We start from the raw sequence: 14,784 nt of genomic DNA on the forward strand, positions 1-14,784 counted from the left end.
ACACCTTTGTGCTTGAAAATTTAAAAAACTGTCAAACGGAATATCAAAATATATTCATTCTCGCTTCAGAGATTGGCGTCATAATATAAGAATGTTATGCCATTAGCGCCACTACGAACCTAATTTCAATTTTTATAACGAGACATGGAAGCGTATTAAATACTCTACAACTTCGTAGAACATCAAACTGCTCTATCTCTTACCGTTGTACAGTTTGGAGTATTCCCTTTAAATTGCTTGGCTCTCTACCGCCACTATGCGGGAAGATTCTGAAACTTTCAAATGAAAGCTGGAAGTTTATTTATTCCTCTACAACTTTGTGGAAAATATCTTTCCATTTTTCGTCATTTCAAAGATAACCAAACACCCTGTATGAGTTCACTCTAACTTTGCCTTGCCCTTAAACGTGGTGCACATACAAAGATTAATACCATTTTAACGGTTGATAGGGTTATCTTGCAGTCGTCGGCAAACTTGTTCGGTACACTTTTAAAAGTTTTTTTTCCTAGTTTCGTGTGTGGATATTTAAACTTTTTTGCCCGGAGTGACTAGATTTGCATCCAGCGCGCCTTCGATTATTATAGTAGAGAATATCACGACTGAGATGTTCCGAGCCGAGGGCATTTGGATTAGTGTCAGCAAAGTAGAAACACAAATACTGTCGGAACGGCGAAACGAACAGGAAGAAAATGGGAATTTGGAGAAAGTTCATTGGGCTATCACGGAGAGCGACTAAAATGTTGTAACGGGTTGAATCTTTAAGTCAATAGGTTGACAATTTAAACTTTAATGCATTATATTTATTTTTAGGTTAATATTTATTTGTTAATTGGTATTTTAAAATAAAAGTAAGTAACTGAAAGACTTATTAACTTCCATTTGACAATGTTAATCTGACTCACAGTTTTTACATGTAAAACTTGCACGCAATCTTGTACGCATGCGTAAGTGCATGGTGTCCCAACCTATACGACACGCTATTTTTCGAAGAAAAAAATCCAATGAAGCAAACGCAAAACCCTGATCGGTAATAACATTTCAGTTACTTCTTAACACTTTAAAATTATTTACGTTGCAATTTTGATGAAAAAGATTCAATTTAGGTTGGCCCAAAAATCAGCACAACGAAAGATTTTTCGCTGGCTTTTTGACCCTGCTCAGTGCAGCGGTGACAAGAACGAAGTATAACTTCAACTTGGCATAAAAAGTGAGCTACGACCGAGTCTAGTGTGTGCTAAAAATAACCTGGACGAGGCCCTTATTTGCCAGTCCAGGGCCAGCCTTGAAATAGTTTCATTTAAGACGAATATATCAAAAAAGCATAATGCCATAGAACTGGTAATAGTGGCAAGACGCCAGATCAAGAAAATAGAAGTTTAACCGTTTCTGCGCATCTACAAATCGCCTGCTAAATCAGGAGCTTTAGTGCAAACTTCGCTATTCTCTTCGTTCGAACACATTTAGCGTCTTATACATCTTGCAAACGAGTATTTAGGAATACCTTGCGTTTTCTAGCTCCTTCAAGGGTTGTCACATTCGGTTAGCATAGAAATACTTTCAACTCTTGAATATCCTTTTTTGTAATGAGAGTAAATTGTAACTTGTAAATAAACCATAAAAATCAAATTCAACATCAATAATCCGTCCAAGTACTATAGAACATGCTTTTTTTTATTTTCTGTTGTCTTACATTTGGAATTGCTTTCATAAGGAACTTCTCAAAATTTCATCAGATCAGAATTAAAGGTTTATGCAATAATTTTACAGCCCTTCCCGAAACAAAATCATGGCTACGGTCCTGTGCCTTTTATTCCCTTTGGGTATAAATATTGCATAAAAATTCTCAGCTCTGACAATTCTAGAAATAAATTCATGAATTGAATCTTGTATAATACATTTACGACACAAAACAACCTTAAACCAAGCTATAAAACCGTGTCGTTCACGAGAATGGGCCTTTCCGTAGAAACAACAAAGAACGTTAAAGTTCCTTTTGCCAGCTGCGAATAGATAAAGACAACTCAGTATATCTTCCGAGCCCCAAATAACTAACAATAGTTTACACAACCCCTATAGTGAAGTGCTTTCAGTTGTTTTGTGTGTTGTTTTGTCCGGCGGAAATCATTCAACTTTTCCTCCGCTGGGCTATGTTCAGGCGCCTCGACTCATACTGTCGGGTGTATCGCCGAAGCGAAACTGTTCGCCATGGCTGCCGGCGAAGCAAGGAAGGATTTTTATAATCTTGCTCCAGCCGAATGTGTCAGACAGCAGGCTAGTGGTACGCTAGTAGGTACATACCGTGTCTCAATCTATATGCGGATATATCTATATATTTAGTAGACAGGCGCGTAAGCAGAAAAAGACCTATAAGAAGCAAGGAAATAGGAAAAGTCGTCCCTGCTAATCAGCCAAGCTTGATAGCCGCGCTGTCTGTGTGAAAATCTATCTTCGTACAACAGTGGCAGAGTGCACGACGGGGGCTGGCAAGAGGCGGTTGGGAAATGGAAAAGGTGGGTGGGTGGCTTCCAGTGCCACCGTACCCGCAAACGGTGAGATGCAGTGATGCCTGATGAGAGGAGGAATCGTTTATGTTCACGTTATTACTGCCACTATTATTTGAGAACTTTGAGGTAGAGCAGAATACTCAAGTCGTTTATCCACACCCAAAAAATATCAAAAAATACAGTGATTTTTTAAAACTGGTCCATTGTTCCTTTTTACACAGAAAATTTAATAAATGTCGTTATTTTATCGTTGAACAGTGTTATCCCGACGGCACTCGGTCATGAGTCTTATAAATATATCTCTTACTCACACTGCAGCAGTGTAGCAGCAATATAAAAATTAAGGGTTTCTTCGTGTTTGGCATAGCCATACACTGACATGATCATTCTATTACATTTTTACACTACACCGGTGTAGTGCTGTGTACAAACGAAACGTTTCTAAGATACCACCAGCTACGAAATTGTTCATTTTCTCACCACCAAGCTGGCAGCACTGGTACACCCTCAATTACCATTCATGTTCTTTGTCGGTTACTGCCTGTCTTCGTTACCCAACGACAAAACTCTTGGGTCATCCTGAGTTTATATATGGATTTTGCATTAACAAACATCCTCCGATAGGTACGCACATACCGAGTAAACTTTGCTAAAGCCTTCACTTGTGTGGGGTCAGTCGGAAAACTCAATGCGACACTGATTTCTCGCTTGGGGTGTTACTTCTTCCATCAAATTTTCTTCCGTTCAGCTCTACATCCTTTCGGTAGCGGAAATCCTTCATGAATAATGGGCCATTACGACGATAAAATGCAAGAAAAACTGATAATAGCTGAAACCACCCCCACAATAGACTCACTGCTGTGCAAATTCCTTCACACTCGTAAACTGTATCCTTGGAACCGTTTTGCTTTCCACTTTTGACCGTGCACCAACACAAGCACACTTATCCTCTCCTCGACTTTTTTCAGAAAATTTCGATTGTTTCACTTGATTTCACTCAATTTTCTGCTAAATATATGCTTATTTCGAAAAAAAATCCCCACTGATATCCTTTCTATTGTGCTGCCGAACACTCTCACGCCTGTCTCGATGATGGGGGCTGAAAATCGACCAGCATTTTTTTTTCGCCTGTATTCTTCTGCTACTACTGCTTCTCAGCCGTCAACTCGCACTTTACTGCCACTGCTTCACTGCACAGCCATGTTATTTACTGACAAACCAGCGAGCAGAGGAAAACTCATCCGCCCTTTTGTGTCTCATTCTTCAGCATTGTCGTTGATAATTGCAGCCCTCTTGGCGCAACCTTTAACAGTTTTCACTAAACGGGATGTGGCTTCTGGCGTTTTGAAGGCTGCTAAAGTCCCAACAAAACTGGCTGATCAACGCGGAGCTCGCTTCCGGGGGTCAATTTTTCACCTTTTGCTCACGGCGGACTCACACGAAGGACTAAAGTGGGAAAATTTTCACACTGCTACTGGCAATGGCAAGGATACTTCGGTTTGCAAAGAGCGAAGGACATCCACTGGGAATGGGAGAAAGAGCGAAATGAAGCGATTTGATTGGGATAACAAAGAGTGCGAGAACGAACTTCAACGGGACCCGTGAGATTCGAGAGAGGTTTGAGTTATGTAAAAGGCGCAATTACGTCACTGATAAGGGCGCATACAGTTGAATAGGATTCGACTTCCAAGGTTGTTGTTTTCCATAATTATTCTTTTGAATCTGTAGCGGTGGCTATATTTTAGGGTAGCTTCTCACATTAGATTATCTCTGTTTGTACTGATATTCAACTGTTTTGTCAATAAGCAGAATTTATGTACCTGATTTTTAGAAGCAAGGATTAAAATACAGAACTAGAATACAGTGATGACCCGTTTTTATAGCCAATCGGAACATATTTCTTATTTTCGTTTTATAAGAACAAAGCTTTTAAAATATTCTTCTTTAGCATCCAGGCATACCAACAATTAATTCTCATTATTATGTTTAAATCAGGGGTTCGTTCAGCGCAAAAAAAAAATAAAAAAAAGATTTTGTAATGTATTCATATTTTACATCTATAATATGAGCAATAAGCGTCGAAGAAAAGATTCACATGAATTTGGCTTGTTTCGTCAGCTAAGAGCCAATAAACGTAACGTGAGCTTTGAAACTCAAATAAAGTGGCGTGAAAAAAAAAATTACACTTACATGGACAATCTGGAACCCACCAGCTTAAAAATGCTGAAAGTCCCGAATTCAAACATCTCAAGATTACAAAAAGGTTCAAGGCATGGTTGACATTAGGACATTATATTGAAATTTTCTTCGAAACGCATTATTTGACAATCCACCTGTTTAAACTTGCTTCCAAATGGTGCGGAATATTTCTTTGGAGATACTAGGCGCAATCGTTGTTGTTTTATTACACGGTGCTAAGTAATTTTGTACTTTTCAAATCACACAGTATAAGTTGTTGATCTCATCAAATTCAACGAAAATTAAAGTATGAAAAAGGGTTTATACTCTCAACATTTTGATGCACAGCGAAAAAAACTATTTTTTGGGACTTTCAGCACTAAAAATTAGCTAGGCGGTCATTTTTCAACTGATTTTTAATTTTTGAATAGTTTGAAGAGAAGAAGTGACAGAAATGACCTTTCCTACGGTTTTCTATATGTTCTTTTGTTAAACATTCTATGCGGTTTTGGAACAACAATATGAAGGTAACCATTATTTTGTTATATTGTAGTTACTACGACTAACGTTTCAATACCCTTTTCAAAATTACGGAAGAAAAAGAAGGTAGATTAAAATTAGTTAAGGAATTTGCGTTTCGAGTTCGTCTCATCAGAATCCGGCACTAATTTAGTGATAGGACTAAGCTAGCACCGGATTGGTGCTAGCTCCAAAAAAAAACGGAGACGCGATTTGTGTTCCTGAACAAACCTTCTAGTCAAGCGTGATGTTCCGTAAGAAAATGAGCTCCCTTTCTTTAATTACAGGTTTTGTGCTCTTCACGCGCAAAGATGATAGTTTTAAACGATTTTCTCCTTAATAGAGAAAATAGAGTTTTTACCAAAATTGTTCTCCACTAAGGAGAAATATGGCATAAGGTAGAGTTTTTAAAAGTTAGTAAATTTTATTGTACTAAATGGATATACACAATATTTGCACTAATCAGCCAGAAAAATATTCATAAATCTAGATAAACATATTGAAAGGGCATAACACAAATGAGAGTCTCTGTTTACTTTCTCTTCCGTCGATGACTAGGCCGCATTTACGTTGGCTACTTAACTCTTAACATAATATGATAGACGACATCAGAGTCTTTCGATATTTATTGAAACAATGTTGGAAAGTTTTATGATGACGCCATAATAATCAAAAGAAAAAGTAAACACAGAGATGCTTTAATTTTCGTTATGCCCTTTTCACATGTTTACCGAGGAATTTTCTATTAAATTTAGGTGCGCGACGTTTGGCATAAATACGTTAGGCATAATGGACGTTAGGCATAATGGACGATCGGCATAATTCACAAAAACATAAAAGTAATAGCAAGGCTTTCGTTACTTTCACCCTTACGCTTGCTTTTTCGGGTTAGAAAAAATACGCGTCGTTGTACCATACACTCGTATAACTTTAGAAAGAGATTTCAAAATGAAAAATACAATGGGAGATATTTAACCCTTGCAAGTGTAGAGTTTTTTCTCTATTTTTTCCGTGGATAAGATGAAGAAAGTGTCCCTTAATTTAAGTGTACAGGTACATTTCAAGTCTATCATAGTTATTACCAACACAGTTCTATCTAAATATTTAGGCTACGGATTATACGTTTGTAATGATACCTTTTTCGTTTCGGTAAATCATCACAGTGCACGAATAAACTCTCCTTCGTATCAGACAGTTTCCAATAGTATTATTCATGATGGTCCCAAGACTAATAATATGGGAGATAATCAATATTGAAGCAGCAATATTCGTAGAATGAATTATAAAATGCATCATTCTTTTTTCATGAGCTGTTCTTCGAGGGTACATATTTATTTACATATCTAAATTAATGTGCGTTATACATACCTTAATACAAGTTAGACTGATTTTAAACATGAGTATTGAGCCTACTTTTTTCATGTGCAATATATCGGTTGTACGTCGAGAAATTAAGAGGGCTTTTGGTGTAGAGTGCTCAAATCGAAAATGATTTAGTTTTACGATTATGCAACAATGGACCGCTTGTGTAATGTTAAAGTTCATTTATACATTCATCATGAACGAAAAAAATGTTTTCAGTGACGCAGAGCCATACGTTTCAATATCGAGGAGCGCCACGGTGGATATGATTACTCTTGATAAAATTGTCTGAAACAGGAAATTCAATAAGATTAGCCTTAGACCTGCAGTTACTCGATGATCCAAAAAAAATGGTTTGAATTTCGGAAAATGGCATCATAAAAATCGAAAAAAAGTAAGCAAAATTTGCTCATTCTCCTCAAAATAATGTGGAGATTTGTTTTAATCATTTTCCGTGGTTCATAGACTGGCTACACGTATTATGTTTTCTCATAAAAACAAGTGAATTTGTAGAATAGCTTGTGAGTTATTGAGTGCGCCATTGAAAAATGTGGTTTCGAGTAAAACGCTATTAAAGTTGCCGATAGATTGTAATCGTTGATGCGCATAGCTGTTTAAAACAATAGAAGGTCAGCGTGGCAACCGAGGTTGCGCTAGACTTTTCTAGGAGATTAACAATTAAGCGACTAAACATCGATTTTTTACACAATACACCAGACGCCCCCCTTAACGCAAGCAAAGTTTTCGCATGCCAAGCAATCGTTCTGCTTATTTTATTTGAGTCAAGATTTCTTCAGGTGCATACAGTAGCATTAAATGTTTGACCAGAATTTATAATATTTCTACAACATCAAAAAAGTTGAAAATTTACGCCAAAAAGTAATTTCCTTGAAGTGATACTTAAACATGATAATTTATGTGTTACGTCCATTATGCCAATCGTCCATTATGCCTAACGTCTTTATGCGTAACGTCTATTATGCCTAACGTAGGTATGCCAAACGTCCGTATGCCCAACGAATATATGCCTAAAATCATTTATTATTTGTTTGGCGTGACGAATGAAAAAAAAACTTTTAAAGTCATGTAAATAAAAATAAAGTAAAAAAAAAATATTATTTGTGCCATGATTGGTCAGTACTATTGGACCCATGCCCTCTAGCATTTTATTGCATTAGGGTAAATGATGTTAAGTGGGTCTATAGAAAAACAGATCAAGATTGAGTCTATTTGAAAAATATACGACACGATATATTAAAATGAAGTAAAGCGCCAAAATCATCATATATTGCAAAATTTAACATATTTTAAACAATCTTTCATGGCTAAAAATATTTCTATGGCACCAAATTTTTCGAAACAAAATTACTTCTTTTTCTGATACATTATGTCGTCTTGAGTGAGCTTTGTTGAATGAGCTTGTTTATGATAAAACGCTCGAAAATTGGAGTTTTATACTAACTAATGTGAGCAAACACAAGTACATTTTCATTTAAATAGATTGAAAATACTACGGAAAATGTCATGAATTAGATTTTAAATAAAGTATAATTATGGTTTTTTGATATTAAATCGCACTACAAATAATCGTTATTGAGACAACCAGTTTCAACTATTCACTTCTAGAGGAGCTATTTTTGTAGCATTTTATTATGAAGAAAATCTAAATTCGGAGGTTATAGATATTGTGTTGGGAAAATATTCTAATTTGCTTTTGGCATGTTTTGATAGCATATGGTCAAGGTTTCTGTCTGTCACGTTACATTTTTACGCATATTTCATAAGATAAGTCAGCAAAAACAATAAAACCATATTCTATCATAACTGCACATTATTAAGGTCACTAAACCGCACATTTTTTCTACAGAAAGTTGTTTTCTATCATGAACCGTTTTCACATTATTGTCATTTTTATACGTCTGTCACGTTACACAATTTTCGCAGTTAGTTTGGAGGTTGCCCGACTAAATAGAAAAAGTCTGTTCCGTTGGCCCCCCAATTTGCATGAAAACAGTTTTAAGTTGAAGCTTAGAAAACAAGGAAGAGTTTGAAATATAGTTTTCCTGAAGAAACACTTTGTTTTCGATTTTATGGAGTATTCTCAATGATCTGTCACGTTACAACCAGAATCTGTCACGTTACAGTTCTGTATTTTCATTGAAGCAAGGATATCAAGACAATCGTACACAAATCATCCTGAATCTAGGAACTGAGTATTACCGGGAAATTCCATGTTTATTTTGAAAAACATATTGGGTTTGATGAACAAAGGCGAAATTTTTTTTGAAAATGTCGTAATTTCACGAAGTAACATTATGTAGAAAGAAAATCCAAAATAACTTGAAAACATCTGCATTTTGAAGGATAATTTTTCGTGAACATTTTGAATTGAAAACCCATTTTGAAATACATTCTATAACTAAATTATATAAAGAAAAAAAAATTAAATAAAAAATTCAAAATTAAAAGAATCATTGAAATATGTTGAAACTTTTTATTGTTATTTTCTGTACGATGCAATAACATTTTAAAGTTTTTTATTTGCAATTAAATTTTAAACGGTTTGTTTTTTTGCGTTTGGTATTTGTGAGTAATTTAATAAAAGGGTGTATTTTCACTACTAGATATTTTCGTAGAAAAAAAAATCAAAATTTTTTGGAAAATTTTCTTAAGAGCATTTTGCTTCGAAATTGTATTTAGTATCAATATTGTATAAGAAAATTATATTTATGACTGGCAAATACTAAGAAATTTGGAAGAATACTTGAAGTTAAAAATGTTTTCTTACTAATAACTTCCCAATAGTGCAATCATAGTTTCATCAGTTTATAGGCTTTCGTTAACAAAAACAAAACTTTGTTTTTCTGTAATTGTTTTTTCATTTTTTTGTTTTTTTAACATCTTTTGCTTTTATTTTTAACATCTTTTGCTTTTATTTTTGAAAAATTTCACCAAAAAATATTCACACAGAACAACTAATTCCCTAGAACTCGCTATCATATAGTTTTGTTGCACAAATGGCGATTTTCGAACAATATATATTGAAAGCAGCGCATTCAAGATCTCATACGCCCTTTTTAAATATTACTCTTGTATAAAAATTGCTTGCTTAATATTGAAAAATACTTAGTCTCCCATATACATGAAACGTAAAAGGTTTCATCAGAATCAAGGATGGTCACCAATATTGACGCAATTGAATCAAACTTGATGGAATTGCTTTACAACAAAAAAAATCTGTCACGTTACATAAACTGTGTTTTCTTAAAAATTAATAAAACTTTAAAGTTTTCACAATACATTATCAAAAAGTAGACACAAAGTAGTAAGAAAAAATGCAGGTTAGACTTTGTATGCATGCTGTTGGTGTGGTCCACAAAACTTTTTTGAATTTTTGATATGTCACGTTACAAGTTATTTGGTTTCCATTACTTCACAACTGAAAATAAGCAATAATCCATATTCATCAAAAATTTTCAAGCAATATCATCAAAGTTAAATTAGACTACGATAGAAAAATGTGGTTGCAAACAAAAAGTTGAAAATTGGATTTTGTTTATTTTTTATCTCTTTACTGTCTTTTAGTCATTTTCAGGTCATACAAGTAGCATCAATAAACTTTCATAAATGATAGACATGAAATTTTTTTCTGGGATCACCATTCATATTTTTTAATATTTGAGGTTATATACATACGGAAAACAAACAGTTTGACGCAAAATTTGATAAAAAATTATTTCGCCTGTGGTTGCCATTTTCGGAGCCTTGACCATATACTCTCGATATATTTCATAGAATTTTGAGCATTAAAACCCGTTAAATCATTACCAAATATGTTTTTCATCCATTTGATATACCAGTAATTCATTTGAAACATGTTGCAACTTTTAAAGAGGACAAAAATTATAGTCCTAATCAAAATTATTTTTAGTTCCATTCAAGATAAGCACATTCCCACTCATGATCAATATTCTTTGGTCAGTAAAACTGTTTTTTTTGAATTCGTTTATTTGACACTTAGCGGTAGCTTTACGGAGCCGTGGATCTTCTATACGTTTACAATAAATGTAAAAATAAAAATAAACAATAAATCTATTAATTGGATCTCGTGCGCGCAACTTTTTATTGCGAGCGGAGACCTTTTTTCGCGAGGTCTGTTGGCAAACAGCGTCAGGGGGGTCATTTAATTCTCTCTTGTTTTTCACGTCCCGGTCGAAGCTGGCTTGGTGTCCGGGATCAGATGTTCTCCCTTGCTTCTTGCACTTATTGTTGATCAGTGTAAATCCGTCGTCATTGTTACTGCATTCGTTGCCGAAGTTGCTTACAGTTGCTTTTGGGGTGCTGGATGATTCTTTTGCGGTTGTCATTATGGTCTGTGCAACTGCTGCCACAAATTTGGCCACCGTTTGTGGTTCAGGCATTGGTATTGAAAACTCTGTTTTGGGTTGGTTTGCCGTAGATGAGTTGGCAATCGGCTGAGATGCGTCTTCCTCTGCATCTTCCGCGCAAGGTTGTCCATGATGAGCTGTCTGATTACAATACTTGCACGTAGGAGTTTGCCCCTCATGGGTGCATAGCGTAGTTTGCATAATTGTAGTTCCATGAGTATGGAGTTTTATTGCCAAGTAGGAGGGTATAGGACTTTCAACCCGCATCCTCACTACAAAAACGCCGTTAGGAGTACCCGGGAAGAAGTTTCTCCAAGTATCAGGTGTAACGGATTCTACTTCTCCGTATTGCGACATGCATTTTGCAATTGGCTCAGGAGGGGTACGAGGTGATAGGTCAAATAACCTTACATCTATATAATCATTCTCAATGTATACGGGAATCTTAATTCCAACGTTGTCACTTTCAACCACGTGTTTTAAGTTGTTCTTCAAAACGAAACGCTCGGCTTGTGCTAACGTGTTGAATGATATTAACACTACATTGCGAAGATGATGATACTGAAGGTACAAGACTTCCGCAAGTCTAAGTTGCATTTTTACCTTCAGAAGGTATTCCACTTCACTAAAACTCGGTCGTTTTAAACAAAATTTAAAGTCAACGACCGCTGCGTTGGGTCGAAGTAGAGCTTTTTCGTCAACTTTACTCATGATGGCAAGAATAATCCGATATTTCCTTTGTTCTCGAGACAATGCACACTAGATCGAGAGGCCTGTTGTTCACTTGGCTCGATTGTACGTCTGACTGCGGCAGAAGTAGAAAGTAGACTCTTAGTAAAACTGTTATTCAGGTTCCAATCACAGTTTTATTTGAATTTCAATCCACAAAATAACAAAATCATTGGTTTTACCTGTCATGTAATACGTTTTTGCTAAAATATTCTTTTAATTTTATGCCGAAATCGGGATATGTGTTGACGATACTGTAGAAAAAACAACAAATTGTCCCACTCAAAATCATTTACTCCACCTTTTTATGACGTTAAACCATGCAGTGATTATAAGGCATGGCATGTTTGAATTTCTCTTGTTTTCTTGTCATCGTTGGCTGCTGAACAGGAGCAGCATGGTAAATTGTAAGAAAGTTGCCCTAGCCACAAAAAACAGTCTGAGAGACATTCGTCACTATCAAACGCTGTTTTTGATGGTAGTGCACTGGTGTAGTGAGAGAAGTTCATTGGTTTTGCACTTTTGTCAATCGAACATACCCAGTGCGCGGAATTATCCAGGTACACATCAGTCGAAAGGTCCCAGAGAGGACTGAGCTATTTACTGATGAGTAAGCTTCTCTTTCAGCAGTATTGGCCCTACTTGTTTGCTTTTAACGAGTGTTCAATAAAAAATGAGAATGATTTCAATTCATTTCTGTAATTAAAGTAAAAAGCGTTTTTTCTCTCTCCAAGAGAATTGCTCTCTGAACTCCCTAGAAATGGGTGGCATGTTTCTTTTCACTCGGGTGCTATCAGTTCAATCGAAGATGGCGTCGAAACAGCAAGCACACCGCGAGCCTGTTGTACGGTTTTACGAAACGCATGGTCATCGTGGAAAAAAGAAAAAAGACCACTTTCTGAGACCAAAAGGTCCCCGTGAGTTCAGTTTACCGGATCCTGGCATCTCTGAGCGTAGAGCGGAAGGCCGGTAGCGGCCGTCCAGCGAAGATAATGACGAAGAAGAAGAAGAAGGAAGTGTCGGAAAAGCTGTTCGACAGCAAGGACGGAACGAGTTTGCGTGACCCCGGCCAAAAATATCACTGCTTGATTCATATCTTGATTCATCGAACATTCAAGATGGAGAACATCATCTGTTGGAAGAAGACTCGGTCCCCCGAGTTCACGGACTTCGTTCAGCTACTATTCTAACGACAAGTCGGCCACACCCCACGAACTCAAATATAAGTTTTAGCTTAAATTTGAGAAAAAAAAGTTATGCTGCACATCGCCATATCAGATAGAGGGATTTCAAAACCGTGATTCAAGCCGAGCGGTCTGGCCATCAATTAACAAGTGTGCCAGGAGGAGTGTCTAGAGAAAATTCTTCTGTCGTTCTTAAAAGAGCATCATACGGATGGGAAGTACATCTTCTGGCCGGACAAGGCGTCTTCCCATTACGCCAAGAACACGCTGGAGTATCTTGAGCAGAAAAAGATAACGTATGTGCCGAAAGAAAGGAACCCGATCAACTTGCTCCAGTGCCGTCTCATTGAGGATTTTTCGGCTCCCTCAGTGCCCTAGTGTACAAAAATAAATTGCGGGCCAAGGATGCGAAGCAGTTCAGCACCAGGATCCGGAATCGAATCCGGATGATGAACGTCAGTGCCGTCCAGCACTCTTGTGAGAGCATCGCGACAGAATCTCAGGTTGAAATGTCACATGAGATTTTTGGTATTACTGGAAGCGCCGAAAACTCCTTGGTCTCAAATTTCTAAAATCAAGAACTGTTTACTTTGGTGTTGTGTTAGACCTTGCTCGAGCTGGTATAATTGAATCTCATCTACCTATAATTATTAGGAGCAGTAGAAGATGTCCCCACATGGAGATCATCAGAATCACACTCCTCAGCCAAAAGAGCGTAATTATTTGTCGTGGTGAGTGGCGTAGCTCTTTTTGATATTCCTGTAAAAGAGTACACAGAGCGCTTTTCAAGGTAATGCATCAGGTTCCTCGGACGCTGTTTGTATACGTGAGATGGGTATGTGGAATCTTCTGCCAAAGGTTATTTGACACGAGTTTGAAAGGATGCACCTCCGTGCTTCAGTAGCTCCACTCATGACAAACTCGAATCAGTAACTGCACTGTCGATCTCAATGTTGTGAGCGGGTATTTAGACACGGTAGTTCTTCCTAGAAGGCTTGACCCTAGTAACGTAATTGGCTTGCTTTAGTCAGAATAACACAATTCTGAGCTTATCTGTGCAAACTTTCGAGAAAACTGTCACGATGAGTATTCCTGTGTCAGTTCTATTGAAATCTTTACAATATTTATCGGATTATCTATTATCCAAAAGAAGATCAGAGTTCGATGTGTATGATTTAAACGGGAAGTCAGTGTCCCATACTAGGGGCAGATCACTCTGGAAATGTACATCAAATTTGAAAAATATGCATTTAATGTCCATTTTTACATCAACTTTACCCTCCCTCGCAGACAACTCTGTTCAACAAACACCTTACACCAATCTACTTCGTTCGATGTTTTGTTGGATGTAGATAGCCCGTAGCCAGGATTTTTTTTCGGGAGGGGCTTAAAACTTGTTGCATAAATGTGTTGATTCTGGTGACTTGAGATAGTCACTTGAAGCTGAATGTAATTTTGAAAATTTCTTAGTGAAAACAATTCCAAAACTAAGGCAATAGACAAATATCGTGTCGATTATTAGGACTACACACTTTAGAAGATCGTAGACCCGCGTCGTAAACTATCTTTGTGTCTAAGCTTCTTATGGATGAATATGATGTTCCCGATCTTCTATCATAAATTAACCTCTACGCTCCAACCCGTGTCCTTTGTTCTCGAACACTGCTGCACTCTGAAATGTACAACCCTAACTACACTGTCAACAACCGATATTAGAAATGTCCCGTCGCTTCAGCGACTATAACGACATCTTCGACTTCGTCATTAGTTCCGCGCATGCCACTTTAGGTCATTTCTTTTTAGCATAGTTCATTAAGACTCAATTATTTAAATACAAATACAAGAGAATGTCGAAATTCACTCCAAATCTTCTGATTAGGTAGGCGATTTGTGGATGCGCTGAAACGGTTCAACTCCCAT

At 36.8% G+C, this 14,784-nt stretch overlaps 1 protein-coding gene across 3 annotated transcripts in view; it reads right to left on the reverse strand.

The window, feature by feature from the left end:
- LOC131691886 (G-protein coupled receptor 52) overlaps positions 1-14,784 on the reverse strand; it is a 175,010-nt gene that overhangs the window by 47,510 nt on the left and 112,716 nt on the right. For 2 of the 3 annotated variants that reach the window (XM_058978576.1, XM_058978574.1), the window contains exon 1: positions 3,361-3,960. The exons of the other annotated variant lie outside the window; for it this stretch is intronic. The gene's annotated coding sequence lies outside the window, so the exon portion shown is untranslated. Of the gene's footprint in view, positions 1-3,360; positions 3,961-14,784 lie in introns of those variants that run through there. 3 annotated transcript variants of the gene reach the window in all.

This window comes from Topomyia yanbarensis, chromosome 3 (genome assembly GCF_030247195.1).
Source record: "Topomyia yanbarensis strain Yona2022 chromosome 3, ASM3024719v1, whole genome shotgun sequence".
Lineage (NCBI taxonomy): Eukaryota > Metazoa > Arthropoda > Insecta > Diptera > Culicidae > Topomyia > Topomyia yanbarensis.